Below are 13866 nucleotides of genomic sequence, written 5' to 3' on the forward strand. Positions count from 1 at the left end.
GTCCTCAAGTGTAATAAGTCAAAATCACACAGACAGGAAGACTTAAGTGATGCCTAACACTCTTTGGCTCTGGGTGTTTAGGGCTTTATCCTCACAAGGAATTCTCCCTCAAAGGCTTCGAGGTGGATTGCTCTCAAACGACAAAAGCCATACTCTAACTCTGAGCAGCCAACCGTTTATGGTTGTAGGGGGTGGGCTATTTATAGCCACTAGGCAACCCGACCTAATTTGTCCGAAATGATCCTGGGTCACTAAGGAACTGACACGTGTTCCAACGGTCAGATTTCAAACACACCCGACAACTTTACTTGGGCTACAAGCAAAGCTGACTTATACAACTCTGGACAAGATTTGCTCTCATAGTCTTCACTCGAAGACATAGGATTTTGATTAAGCATCACTTCAGTCATTCTGACTGGTTCTCTTGGACCCCAGTTAACAGTACGGTGGTTCCTATGACTCAACAAAGAAGAAAAAGAACGACGAAAGAACTAAGTCTTCGCGCTCCATAGTCTTCATGTGATGTCTTCTCTTGTCATAGTCTTCAATGTGAATGTCTTCACATACCACCTTTGTCTTCAATGTCTTCTTACATTTTTAGGGGTCATCGCTGATAGGAAAACCGAATCAATGAGGGACTTCTACCTGTGTTATCCTGCAATTCTCACAAACACATTAGTCCCTCAACTAGGTTTGTCGTCAATACTCCAAAACCAACTAGGGGTGGCACTAGATGCACTTACAATCTCCCCCTTTTTGGTGATTGATGACAAACTAGTTGAAGTTTTCAACGGGGAATATAATATGTGAAATTGTAAAGGATAGGGGATTGTCTTCATAAGTTGCAAGGGCTCCCCCTGAAGATGTGCATATTAGTAATTTGCTTTTGGAATGCAAATGCACATGGCAGGTTGTACTTGTGGAGATCCTCTTCAACTTATGATGACAATTCCTCATGCATGAAAAGTATGTGAAGATAATGACATGCATAATGAAAAATGGACGTCTGCAAAATGATCTAAGTGCGGAATTTGTCGTCGCACATGCAGAATTTATCATCGCATCACAGAATAGCAAATAAGTAGCAGACGACCATCGAGTTTAAGTGTTACAACTCAAAGAACCAAATGTATCAAAACAAGAGTTGTAAACACTAGGCAAAATATAAAGCAACCGCCCATATGGGCCCGCTTGAAGACTATCAAACTCATATGCTTCTCCCCCTTTTGTCAGTACGGACCAAAAAGGTTTGAAGACATAGAGCATCTACTCGTTCCCATGAGGAGTAGGTGTAGCAGCAGGGTCGTCGGTGTTGATAGGCGGTGCAGACGAACTTGGGGCAGTGTCGATGCGTGCAGAAGTAGGGGGCGGTGAAGTAGCATCGTCTTCATCATTGATCACTCTGGCATTCACAGTTGCCGCGGAGGAAGAGAACTCAGAGTCTTCAAGAGACGGAGTTCGTCGCAGCACAGTCCTTCTTGGAGGTGTGGAGTCAAACTTGAAGCGTTCAGAGAAGCCATCCTCTTGAAGATCATCCTCAGAGCACATAAGCGTCAGCCCTTTCCATGTACGTCGACGGGTTTCATGGGAAACAAAGGCATTCTTGGTGGCAAGATTGCAAATCATGTTTACGTCCACCAAGAGGCTTTGCATTTGGCGCTTCAGCCAGTCATGATGCTTATCCTGTTTCTGATGAAGGGCAACCAGAAGCTCTCGGTCATTGAGAACACGAGATCGCTTCTTGGGCCGTTGGGCAATGGTGCTTTTAGTGGCTTCAGTGAGGGCACGATGAGGTGCACGTGTAGTACCAGCCAGAGGATAAACACAAGTGACTGCTTGAACTCCTTCAATGTTTTGAGAGAAGCTTTGATTCTCAGCATTTTGAAGACTAAGGGGCTCCTCGGCAGGCTCTGGATAGATGGCTTCAACTGACATATCGACGTTAGGCAGAAAGATCCGATGATTGCGAGCAGAGGGCTGATAGGTGACAGCTGAGTGTAGTTTGATCAGCCGCATAATCCATGGAGCGTAAAACTTCAAGCCAAAAATGTCAGATCCTGATGCAGCAAGCTGGCGAATGAATAAATCGTGTGCATTGAAGCTTCTTCCATGAAGAATATGAAAGACCAAAGTCTTCATTGCGCCTTCTAGCTTGGCATGTGGAGAATGTCCTTTGATGGGCTAGAGAGTTCGCTTTATGATGTGATAGATAGTATGTGGCAGATACTCAAGGTCTTCAACAAAGAACTCCTTAGGATATTCAACATCTGGAGGCAAAGGATTCATCATGCTGAGCATCTGACTCATATTGGGCTCAGGCTTGTGGAAGATGCTTTCCATAGCGGCACTGTGAAGCTGACAACTAGGTTCATACAGATCTCCTAGAGTGGGCAGGCCAGTAAGCTCAATGATATCAAAGGCTTTGGCTTCATGATGAACATTGCCTATCATCCACTCAAGGACCCAAGTCTTTGGATCCCTGTTGTAGCCACGGATATGAAGAGTGGCAAAGAATTGGAGCAACAGTTCTTCATTCCAGTGCTCCTTATCAGTGACGAACTGCAGCAAGCCAGACTCTCTGAAGCAATCCAGAGCTTCTTCCAAACAGGGCAGACTAGTTATGGCTTCAGTGTCAAGACGCATATGTGGGAAAATGCGACCTTGATTGTACAAAATGCATGAGTAATAACTTCGCTGCTGATAGCTCCAGAACCGATCAGAAGATATTCTTGCCTTTGAGTAGGGGTTCTTGGCGCTATTAAAGAAGGTGTTGTGTGCCTTGAAGCCATTGATATTGAACGATCCGGGTGCAGATGCAGTGCCTGGAAACCTGGGAAACCTTGGTATTGGCTTCTGAACCTGAGGCCTGTGCTCAATGTGATAGTCAAACTGAGGACCAGCAGCAGGCGGAGGAGTCAGAAAAGGCCATTTGACAGTGACAAGTTGGCCATAGTTGAATGCTTGCTCTATAGTGTGTGGCCGAGGTGGCGGAACATGAGCAGTGGCATTAACAGAGGCGTTAGGCTGCACAACAGAGGCTTCAGGAGCAGTTGCATCATTGGCTTCATTGACTTCTGGCACATTGGTTGGTGCAGGCTCCACATTTGCTTTAGCCATGACTACGTCATTGGCTTCATTTGTGTTGGTGGTGGCAGCCTCAAGATTCTCAACCTCCACTCGATGAGCTGGAGGGTCGGGCACAGACACGTTCTCCTCGAGAACAGCTTCTTCAGTAATGGGGGAGTAGGGACACGTTCTTCTTCTTGTTTGTCGTCGGCTGATGCAGCCGGAATGTCTTTAGCAGCTTTAGCCTCAGACTCGGAGACATTCACATTAGGAGTGGCATCTGGAAACACTTGGCGTGCAACAGATTGGTGGGGCACTTCTCCTTCTGGAACGCTCGAAAGAGGGACTTGAGGCCTTGGTCCTTTGCGAAGCCTGCGTAGCGCTGGCGACGCCTGTGGAGATGGAGTTGGCTGGGCCTCAAAGTCATCTTCTTCTTGCACTGATGGGGTTGCTTGCGGTTGGGGGGAGCTTGGAGTGTCTTGTCTCTGTGGGTGATCAGCCCACGATGCATCCTGAGCAGTTGGCGTCAGAGGACGACCAATGCTGATGAGTTTGTTGTGCGTAAGCACAGGCGATGATACCAGTTGGTGCTCGATCTGAGGAAGGACTTCATCATCTTCAACATTGTCATGGTGACCAATGTCTTCATCAGCGGTGGGGTCAACTACTGGAATGTCTTCAGCATCAGGAGCCTCTGTGGAAGCAGCTCATGAACAATCAGTTGGCGCTCGTGGTGTTCAGATGCAGGGCAAACCATTGAGATAGGTTCAACAACTAAGGGCTCTGTGGGAGCAGCCCGATCCTTCTTGGTTTTGCGCTTCTTCTTAGAGGGAGCGACATCAGAAGCTTCAGGATTTTTCCTTTTTCTGGCTTCAGCCTCGGCAATCCTTATCTTCTTCAGTTCTGAAGCAGTTGACCTGACCTTTGGCTTCGAGCCAGTCATGCTGCTTGGGAAGACTATGCGAGGTTCTTCCTGCCTCGAAGGTGCAGATTGGTCAGTTGAGGGCTTCTTCTTCTTTGCAGCCATTCTTGGGTCGATGCCAGGACGACCAAGAGCCTTGCGCTTCTCAGCCTCATTGTAGGCTTGCACACACTTGTCAGCCAGGCTCTTCATGCGCTCACGAGAACCTTGAGCTTCTTCATGCTTCTTGAGAAAGGCTTCTTTGAGCTCGTGCAGCATGATCTTGAAGTTTTTGACATCTTGCACGCTGAGCTTGGCCATGTGCTTCTTGAACTGAGCTTTCTCATAGTCGATATTTTGCTTCAGTTCAACGATGCGCTGAGCTAGAGCTAGCTCAGAAGCAATGGCGCCATGGAAGGCGACACTGAGGCCAATTGGAAGTTGCAGATCTTCAAAGCTGAGGTTGGGCGTGTCAAACCACTCATCAATGAAGTTATGGAGTATTGCCACATCAAAGAGAGGCAGATCATTGAAGATTTCTGCTTCTTCCTTGCTCTTGATCAGTTGCTCAAGAGTGTCATCTACAAAATCTTCATTGCTGGAGAGATCAATGGCATCATTGCGCAGAATAGCAGCAGCAGTCAGTGCCTGATCAATACTCTTTCTCATCTCAGTCTTCTTGGAGATACGTGATAGATCTTCAGACTGCACACTGTCTTCAGGAGGTGCAGTAGCCAGTGGCTTCGCATGTAAGACCTTTGGTGCAGGAGCAGGTTTTGAAGCTTTAGGCTTCTTCAGTTTCTTGGGCTTCGGCGGTGCAGGCGCTTCATTAGATTCAGCGTCATCTGCGGGCTCATCCACGGCTGTCCCTTGAACCATGATATGAGTGATGAGACCTTCCAGGTTGTAGAAGGGCCCAACAAGATTGGGTTCAGCTTCGCGGGTGCCATCGGCACGGGGAGCAGAAGGACCAGGGTTGAAGTCTAGTCCCAATGACTTCTTGTTCTGCTTAGCCAAATTCTTGGCAAACTGGAAGTTGCGCTTGAACAGATTGTCGTCACGACACCATAGCAATGACGATGGGTCAACATCTGCAGGTTGTGGTCCACGGACCATGCAGGGATAGAAGCCTTGTTCAATGGCTTCATCTCTGGACCTGGGTTGAAGATTTCTATATAGGATGTCTCCCCATGGTCGCTTGATTGCATTCTTCTCTGCATATTCCTGGGTCACAAACCTGTACTTGAACCATTGCTCATCCCAGTACCTTCGAATCCATTGGATTCGTGTCTTGCGCTGATTGTAATCCTCTTCTGGGTCTGTCTTGTACAGCTCTGAGAGGTCATCAGGCAGATCTCTTGATGTTCCCCCTCGACGTTGTCGGCCACCCTTCCTTGTTGATTTCTCTGTAGCCATGATCTTCAAACTGAATGGCTTCAACACGTTCAAAGGTTTCAAAGGCTTCCATTTGCTGGTCAAGCAGGAACTGGCTTCGGGAGAATTTATATGATGCTGTAAAAATTCTGCAAATGAATGCAGACTATGAGAACCAAGGGATTCTCCCACGGACATGTACCTGTGACAACATTAAGGTGCGAAGGAAGGGGAAGAGGTCATATGCATTCTCAAAAGATTTTGAAGATAAATCAGTTTAGAAGACATTGACCTCATAGTGCGAAGACATTCACTCATAGATAGAGAGTTGGTTCCAGATTTGTACGAATCCACGAATAAGTACAAGTGAGGAATCTAACTACTTTGTAAAGCATAAGTGAACATACTAGGCATATTATGAGATGCAGTGTGAAATAGATCCAACTTGTGTGAACAGAAACTGCTTGTGGTAGAAAGTGATGGATCTATAGAATCAAAGGGGCCGTAAAAAAGAAGTTTTATTTACCACACGAAGAACTGCTAGACGGAGTGGGAGAGGAGGCCGAGCAAATCGATCGTCCGTGCCCTAACTTGGCGACGGAGGACTCCTACGGCGACGGCGGAGAAGACGATGTCCGCGGCCGGCGTGAAGACGGCGTCGATGAGGTCACAGCAACTAAGCGCTCATCGCCGGCGTCGTTGAGGGAGAGCGGTGGCGCTAGGGTTTGTGTGAGAGTGGAAGAAAGGATAATGACTGTGGTGAGGCGTGTATTTATAGAGACAGGGACGGCACAGTGTTATTACACAGGTGCCCCTGGCGATTCACATCTGAAGGACATGTGGCCATCATGCAACATATCGGAGATTGTTCCACGTTCCCACGCACGCCTGGATTGCCGGGTGGTCGTTCCCGCTTCTCCGGGTTTCAGGTGAAGGAATTAGCATTGAAAACAGACTTAATGTTTGTCTCTGGATCTTCTACTGACAAGGACGCAGAGAAGATATTCGACAGTTTCAATAGAATGCATATGATTTGAAGAGATAGAGTTTGAGATAGAAAGCATAGAGAGGTTAGGGTCCGATCACATTCACTTAGTTCAAAAGATTCAACAAGAAGACATAGCTATAAGTGAATGCTGTAGAGGACAGAACACTAGTACATATATATATATATATATATATATATATATATATATATATATATATATATATATAGATGAGAAGGACAGTCAAATCAACATAGTGAAGATAATCATGAAGACAAGTTGAGATTGAAGCCAAACCAAATGTGAAGACATACCAAACGTAACGCCATGAGTGAAGCACTTCAAACAGAAAAATTTGGTGGTGGCGTTACCCACCGTATAGGAAGTATTAGACTCAGACACGGCGCACAATTATCGTGGCGCTCCGAAGTCAAATTCCACATTAATGTATTCACACTTAGAATGTAAGTCTTCATTGATTGAAGATATACTTTACTTCGTGTGTTGCACATCTAAGTCATCAATATGCATAAGTGTTAGGATGTGTGCCTGATCACAGGACATTTGAGGATTCCAAGATATTTAGCTCACACCATAACTTGCAAAACCTCTTCTCATCCAAGGGCTTGGTGAAGATATCTGCCAATTGCTCTTCAGTGTTGACGTGTATGATATCAATATCTTCCTTCACAACATGATATCTGAGAAAGTGATGACGAATTTCAATGTGTTTTGTCTTCGAGTGCTGAACTAGGTTGTTGGCAATCTTGATGGCGCTTTCATTGTCGCACTAGAGTGTCACTTGCTTCAGATGAATGCCATAATCTTTGAGTGTTTGCTTCATCCATAGAAGCTGAGCGTAGCAAGATCTAGCAGCAATGTATTCAGATTCAGCAGTGGAGAGAGATACACAGTTCTGCTTCTTTGAAGACCAACATACAAGTGATCGTCCTAGAAAATGACATGTGCCTGATGTAGACTTGCGATCCACCTTGTCACCAACATAATTAGCATCCGAGAATCCAACCAGATCAAACTCTAAGCCCTTTGGATACCATAATTCTAATGTTGGGGTGTGAGCCAAATATCAAAGAATTCGCTTCACAGCTAAGTGATGCGATTCCTTTGGTGCCGCTTGGAATCGAGCACACATGCAAACACTAAGCATAATATCTGGCCTAGATGCACATAGATAAAGTAAAGAACCAATCATGGAGCGGTATACCTTTTGATCGAACTCTTTACCATTGTCGTCGGGACCCAGATGATGTTTGGCGGGCATTGGCGTCGTGAAGCCTTTGCAGTCTTGCATCCCAAATTTCTTTAGGCAATCTTTGAGGTACTTCTCTTGAGATATGAAGATGTCGTTGCGTTGCTGAGGTATTTGAAGACCAAGGAAGAACTTCAGCTCACCCATCATGGACATCTGATATTGCTCTTGCATCATATATCCAAACTCGTCTGTGTATTTCTGATTGGTGCAGTCGAAGATAATGTCATCCACATATATTTGGCAAACAAACAGTTCACCATCATATGTCTTCGTGAAGAGAGTGGGGTCGAGGGAACCAGGTTTGAAGCCTTTGCTCTTCAGGAAGTATTTGAGTGTGTCGTACCAAGCCCGAGGGGCTTGTTTGAGGCCATACAGCGCCTTGTTGAGCTTGTACACCATGTTAGGATGTTTTGGATCTTCAAAGCCAGGCGGTTGTGCAACATACACTTCTTCGTCAATCTTGCCATTGAGAAAAGCGCTCTTCACATCCATTTGATACAGAAGAATGTTATGATGATTTGCATAGGCCAGCAGTATGCGTATGGCTTCAAATCTAGCCACAGGAGCAAATGTTTCATCGAAGTCAATCCCTTCAACTTGAGTGCACCCTTGAGCAACGAGACGAGCTTTGTTTCTGACAACTTGACCATGCTCATCTTGCTTGTTGCGATATATCCATTTGGTGCCTATTATATTGTGCTTGCGAGGATCAGGACGCTTAACCAGTTCCCATACATTATTTAGCTCAAACTGTTGAAGCTCTTCTTGCATAGCTTGAATCCATTCAGGTTCCATGAAGGCTTCTTCAACTTTCTTGGGTTCAGACATTGAGACAAATGCGAAGCGCCCACAGAAATTTGCTAGATGTGTTGCCCTTGAATGAGTGAGTGGACCAGGTGCATTGATGCTATCAATTATTCTCTCAATCTGTACTTCATTTGCGACATGAGGATGTACAGGACAAAGATTTTGCTCTTGCTGATCATTGTCATCGTTAGAAGGATTGTCTTCAGGCTGAGCATTGTCTTCAGGTTGATCATTGTCTTCAGGTTGATCAGGTGCGGAGATGATAAGTTCCTCTTCAGGCTGAGTTTCAGAAGGTATGATTTCTCCAGTTCCCATAAGTTTAATTGATTCACTGGATGGAACTTCATCTAGCACATTTGGCAGGTGCTCTCTTTGTGAGCCGCTAGTCTCATCGAACCGCACGTCCACTATTTCAACCACTTTATAATGAAAGAGGTTGAAGACTCTGTAGGAGTGTGAATCCTTTCCATATCCAAGAATAAAACCTTCATGTGCTTTTGGTGCAAATTTTGAAGTGTGATGTGGATCCTTGATCCAGCACCTGGCACCAAATACTCTGAAGTAACTGACATTTGGCTTCTTGCCAGTAAGGAGCTCATAGGATGTCTTGTTGAGAAGCTTGTGAAGATAAACACGGTTGATGATATGGCATGCAGTATCAATGGCTTCAGGCCAGAACTTTCTTGGAGTCTTGTATTCATCAAGCATCGTCCGGGCCATCTCAATAAGTGTTCTGTTCTTGCATTCCACGACGCCATTCTGCTGTGGTGTGTATGGAGCTGAGAATTCATGTGTAATGCCCAAAGTATCAAGATAAGTGTCTAGACCAGTGTTCTTGAATTCAGTGCCGTTATCACTTCTGATGTGCTTGATCTTGACGCCATAGTTGTTCATGGCTCGATTGGCGAAGCGTCTGAAGACATCCTGCACTTCAGTCTTGTAGAGGATTATATGCACCCAAGTATATCTTGAATAATCATCAACAATGACAAAGCCATAGAGACAAGCAGTAGTAGTAAGAGTTGAGTAATGAGTGGGACCGAAAAGATCCATGTGGAGCAGTTCGAAGGGTTGAGTCGTTGTCATGATTGTCTTCGAGGGATGCTTGGCCCTCGTCATCTTTCCTGCTTCACAGGCACCGCATAAGTGGTCCTTCTTAAACTTGACGCCCTCGATGCCTATGACATGCTTCTTCCTTGTAAGGGTGTGGAGGTTCCTCATGCCAGCATGCCCTAGCCTCCGATGCCAGAGCCAGCATTCAGAAGCTTTTGCTAGAAGACATACGGCAAGTTGTGGTCCTGCTGAGAAATCTACCATGTACAAATCATCTTTCCGATACCCTTCAAACACTAGAGACTTGTCAGATTTCATTAGTACAAGGCGACGATATTTTCCAAACATCACAATCATGTTTAAATCACAAAGCATTGAAATAGACATTAAGTTGAAACCAAGGGATTCAACAAGCATGACTTTATCCATGTGTTGATCCTTTGAGATTGCAACTCTACCTAGACCCAATACCTTGCTTTTACCAGTGTCAGCAAATGTGATGTGACTTTTGTCAGATGGACGTAGTGTTGAGTCCATAAGAAGGCTTCGCTTGCCAGTCATGTGATTAGTACACCCACTATCAATAATCCATTCTGAAGCAGCTGGTGTCATACCCTACAGTGTAGTTAGGGGGATAGGCTTCACGAAGAGAATTGTGAAGCAAAAACATTTGACAAACCAGTGGATTATGAAAGCTTAGATCGAGATTTGAACTGATAGGGCGAGTAGCAAGCGATTCAGGAACAAAGTACATAATAAGACCATTTGGGCATTTGATCTTGCGCCCTACAAGATGTTTAAGGTCCCCAGCAATAGCGTCAGACGATTTTGGTTTTCGGCTGGAGACCTTTCCCTGCAAAAGAGAGTTAAGCTTTCTTAGCCACCCACATTTTCAAGGGTGGCTTCGAAGCAATGAGTCTAAGTGCAGCATCTGAGAACTTTGGCTTTGGAGCCCTAGCAAAAAGTCTTGCAGGTGGACAATAGTACTCATAAGAATAAGTAGAATAGTTCTTGGTCTTATGAACATGGCGGTTTGATGAAACGCGCTCATATTCACAGGCCTGAGTACGGTTTCCCTGCAAAACATTTGCATTAGTGCAACTCAAGTGAGTCCCTGTATGAAGCCTTTGGGCCATATGAAGCTTGTGGTCTGGGTTTTGTCTTCTTCACATGTGGTGTCATGACGACATTCACAGGAAGATTTTCCAAACACCTTTTCGGCACCCAGACCTTCTTCATAGGCGGCCCATTCCTGCAGTTAGTACCAATATACCTGGCAAACACTTCACCATTCTGATTCTTAAACAGTTTATAGTTTGCATCAAAGGATTCATCAATAACAATGGGATTAGCACAAGTGAAGCCAGATAGAGTGGATGGATCCACTAAAGGTCCCTTTGCAGCAACCCATGTGGTTTTGGGGTACTGCTCAGGTTTCTAGTAAGAGCCATCAGCATTCATTTTCCTTTCGAACCCAACACCCTCTTTCCTAGGGTTTCGGTTCAGGATCTGCCTTTTGAGGACATCACATAGTGTCTGATGCCCTTTGAGACTTTTGTACATCCCTGTTTCAAGCAGTGTCTTCAACCTAGCATTCTCATCAGCAATAGCAGTGGTATCCTCAGCAGAGGGGTTAGTTACCACATCAGCAGTTGAAGATATTGCAATAGTAGCAGCAGTAGAACATTCAGCAACAGAAGTAGCGTTATCACGCTCAATGCATTTAAGACATGGTGGTTCAAATCCTTCCTGAGCTGAACTGATCTGTTCGGCGCGAAGTGACTCGTTTTCCTTTTGAAGATCTTCATGAGCCGCTCTCAATTTCTCAAGATCTTGCTTCCTTTGAAGATAATCATAGGAAAGCTTTTCATGAGTTGTTGAGAGCGTTTCATGACGACTTTCAAGTTCCTCATACTTAACGTGAAGATTTTTTATGTCTTCAATTAAGGACTGAGATCGAGTCATTTCAGCGTCTAACAGACCATCGCTTTTGTCTAACAGTTTTTGAATAGGTTCCATAGCTTTCTGTTGTTCAGTTGCAATTTTAGCAAGTGTTTTGTAGCTGGGTTTGGAACCACAATCAGAGTCATCGTCACTAGATGTTTGATAGTGAGTAGTGCGTGTGTTTACCTTGGCACCGCGTGCCATGAAGCAGTAGGAAGGAGCGGAGTAGTCCTTGTCATTTGCATAGGTATCGGTGATGAAGTCATTGTCTTCAGTGTTGAAGATGGACTTGGCAACGTATGCTGTAGCCAGACTCGCAACGCCAGAATTGGACTCCTCCTCAGACTCCACCTCCGCCTCCTCAGAAGCGGACTCCTCCTCTGGATCCATTTCCTTGCCAATAAACGCACGTGCCTTGCCAGATGATCTCTTCTTGTGTGATGAAGACTTTGAGGAAGACTTGGAAGAAGACTTTGAGTATTTTTTCTTCTTCTTGTCGTCAGAGTCATATTCCTTGCTCTTCTTCTTGTTGTTGTTCTCATTGTCCCACTGCGGACACTCAGAGATGTAGTGGCCAGGTTTATTGCACTTGTGGCATGTTCTCTTCTTGTAGTCATGAGCAGAAGCTTCATCATTCCTTGAGCTTGATCGTGAAGACTTTATGAAGCCTTTCTTCTTGGTGAATTTTTGGAACTTCTTCACAAGCATAGCAAGCTCCTTTCCAATGTCTTCAGGATCATCAGAACTGCTGTCAGATTCTTCTTCAGATGAGGAGATAGCTTTTGCCTTCAAGGCACGAGTTCGCCCATAGTTGGGACCATAGATGTCTCTTTTCCCAGAAAGCTGAAACTCATGTGTGTTGAGCCTCTCAAGTATGTCATACGGATCGAGTGTCTTGAAATCAGGACGTTCTTGAATCATCAGGGCTAGGGTGTCAAACGAGCTGTCAAGTGATCTCAGGAGTGTCTTGACGACTTCATGCTTGGTGATCTCAGTGGCGCCGAGAGCTTGAAGCTCATTTGTGATGTCAGTGAGTCGATCAAACGTGAGCTGGATGTTCTCATTGTCATTTCTCTTGAAGCGGTTGAAGAGGTTGCGAATGACACTGATTCTCTGATCTCTCTGGGTTGAGACGCCTTCATTGACCTTGGAGAGCCAGTCCCAGACTAGCTTAGATGTTTCCAAAGCACTCACACGGCCATACTGTCCTTTGGTCAGATGACCACAGATGATGTTCTTGGCAGTAGAGTCCAGTTGAACGAACTTCTTGACGTCAGCAGCGGTGACACCTTCTCTAGCCTTGGGAACGCCATTCTTGATGACATGCCATAGGTCGACATCAATGGCTTCAAGATGCATGCGCATCTTATTCTTCTAGTAGGGATATTCAGTTCCATCAAAGACGGGGCACGCAGCGGAGACTTTAATTATCCCTGCAGTCGACATAGCTAAAACTCCAGGTGGTTAAACCGAATCACACAGAACAAGGGAGTACCTTGCTCTGATACCAATTGAAAGTGCTAGTGATCGACTAGAGGGGGGGTGAATAGGCGATTTTTATGAAAGTCTTCAAAACATGGAAGTTTCGAAGACAAACGATAGAAATAAACCTATTACCATACAGCGGAAGGTAGACTACACTAGGCAAACCATAGTCAAGTATTCAATGAAGTGAAAGCACAATAACTAATAGAAGCTAGGTAGTAAAGATCAGGTAGGAAGATATTGTGAAGCCAATCAGAACAAGCAGTCACTCAGTGAAGACAAAAGATAAAGCAATCATACAATGACTTCACAAGGACCAACAATAAGCAAAGGGAAGGGAAGGATGAAACCAGTGACTCATTGAAGACAATGATTTGTTGGACCAGTTCCAGTTGCTGTGACAACTGTACGTCTGGTTAAGGAGGCTGAGATTCAACTCAGAAGACTTCGTCTTCACCTTATTCCCCTTGAGCTAAGGACACCCAGTTCTCGCCCAATCACTCTGGTAAGTCTTCAAGGTAGACTTCCAAACCTTCACAGACTTCGTTCACCAGCGATCCACAATGACTCTTGGATGCTTAGAATGCGACGCCTAACCGGCTGGAGGATTCACAGTCCTCAAGTGTAATAAGTCTTCAGATCATACAGACAGGAAGACTTAAGTGATGCCTAACACTCTTTGGCTCTGGGTGTTTAGGGCTTTACCTCGCAAGGAATTCTCTCTCAAAGGCTTCGAGGTGGGTTGCTCTCAAACGACAAAATCCATACTCTAACTCTGAGCAGCCAACCATTTATGGTTGTAGGGGGTGGGCTATTTATAGCCACTAGGCAACCCGACCTGATTTGTCCGAAATGACCCTGGGTCACTAAGGAACTGACACGTGTTCCAACGGTCAGATTTCAAACACACACTGAAGGAAATATGCCCTAGAGGCAATAATAAACTTATTATTTATTTCCTTATATCATGATAAAAG

The sequence above is a fragment of the Triticum aestivum genome, chromosome 1A (genome assembly GCF_018294505.1).
Source record: "Triticum aestivum cultivar Chinese Spring chromosome 1A, IWGSC CS RefSeq v2.1, whole genome shotgun sequence".
In the NCBI taxonomy this organism is placed as follows: Eukaryota; Viridiplantae; Streptophyta; class Magnoliopsida; order Poales; family Poaceae; genus Triticum; species Triticum aestivum.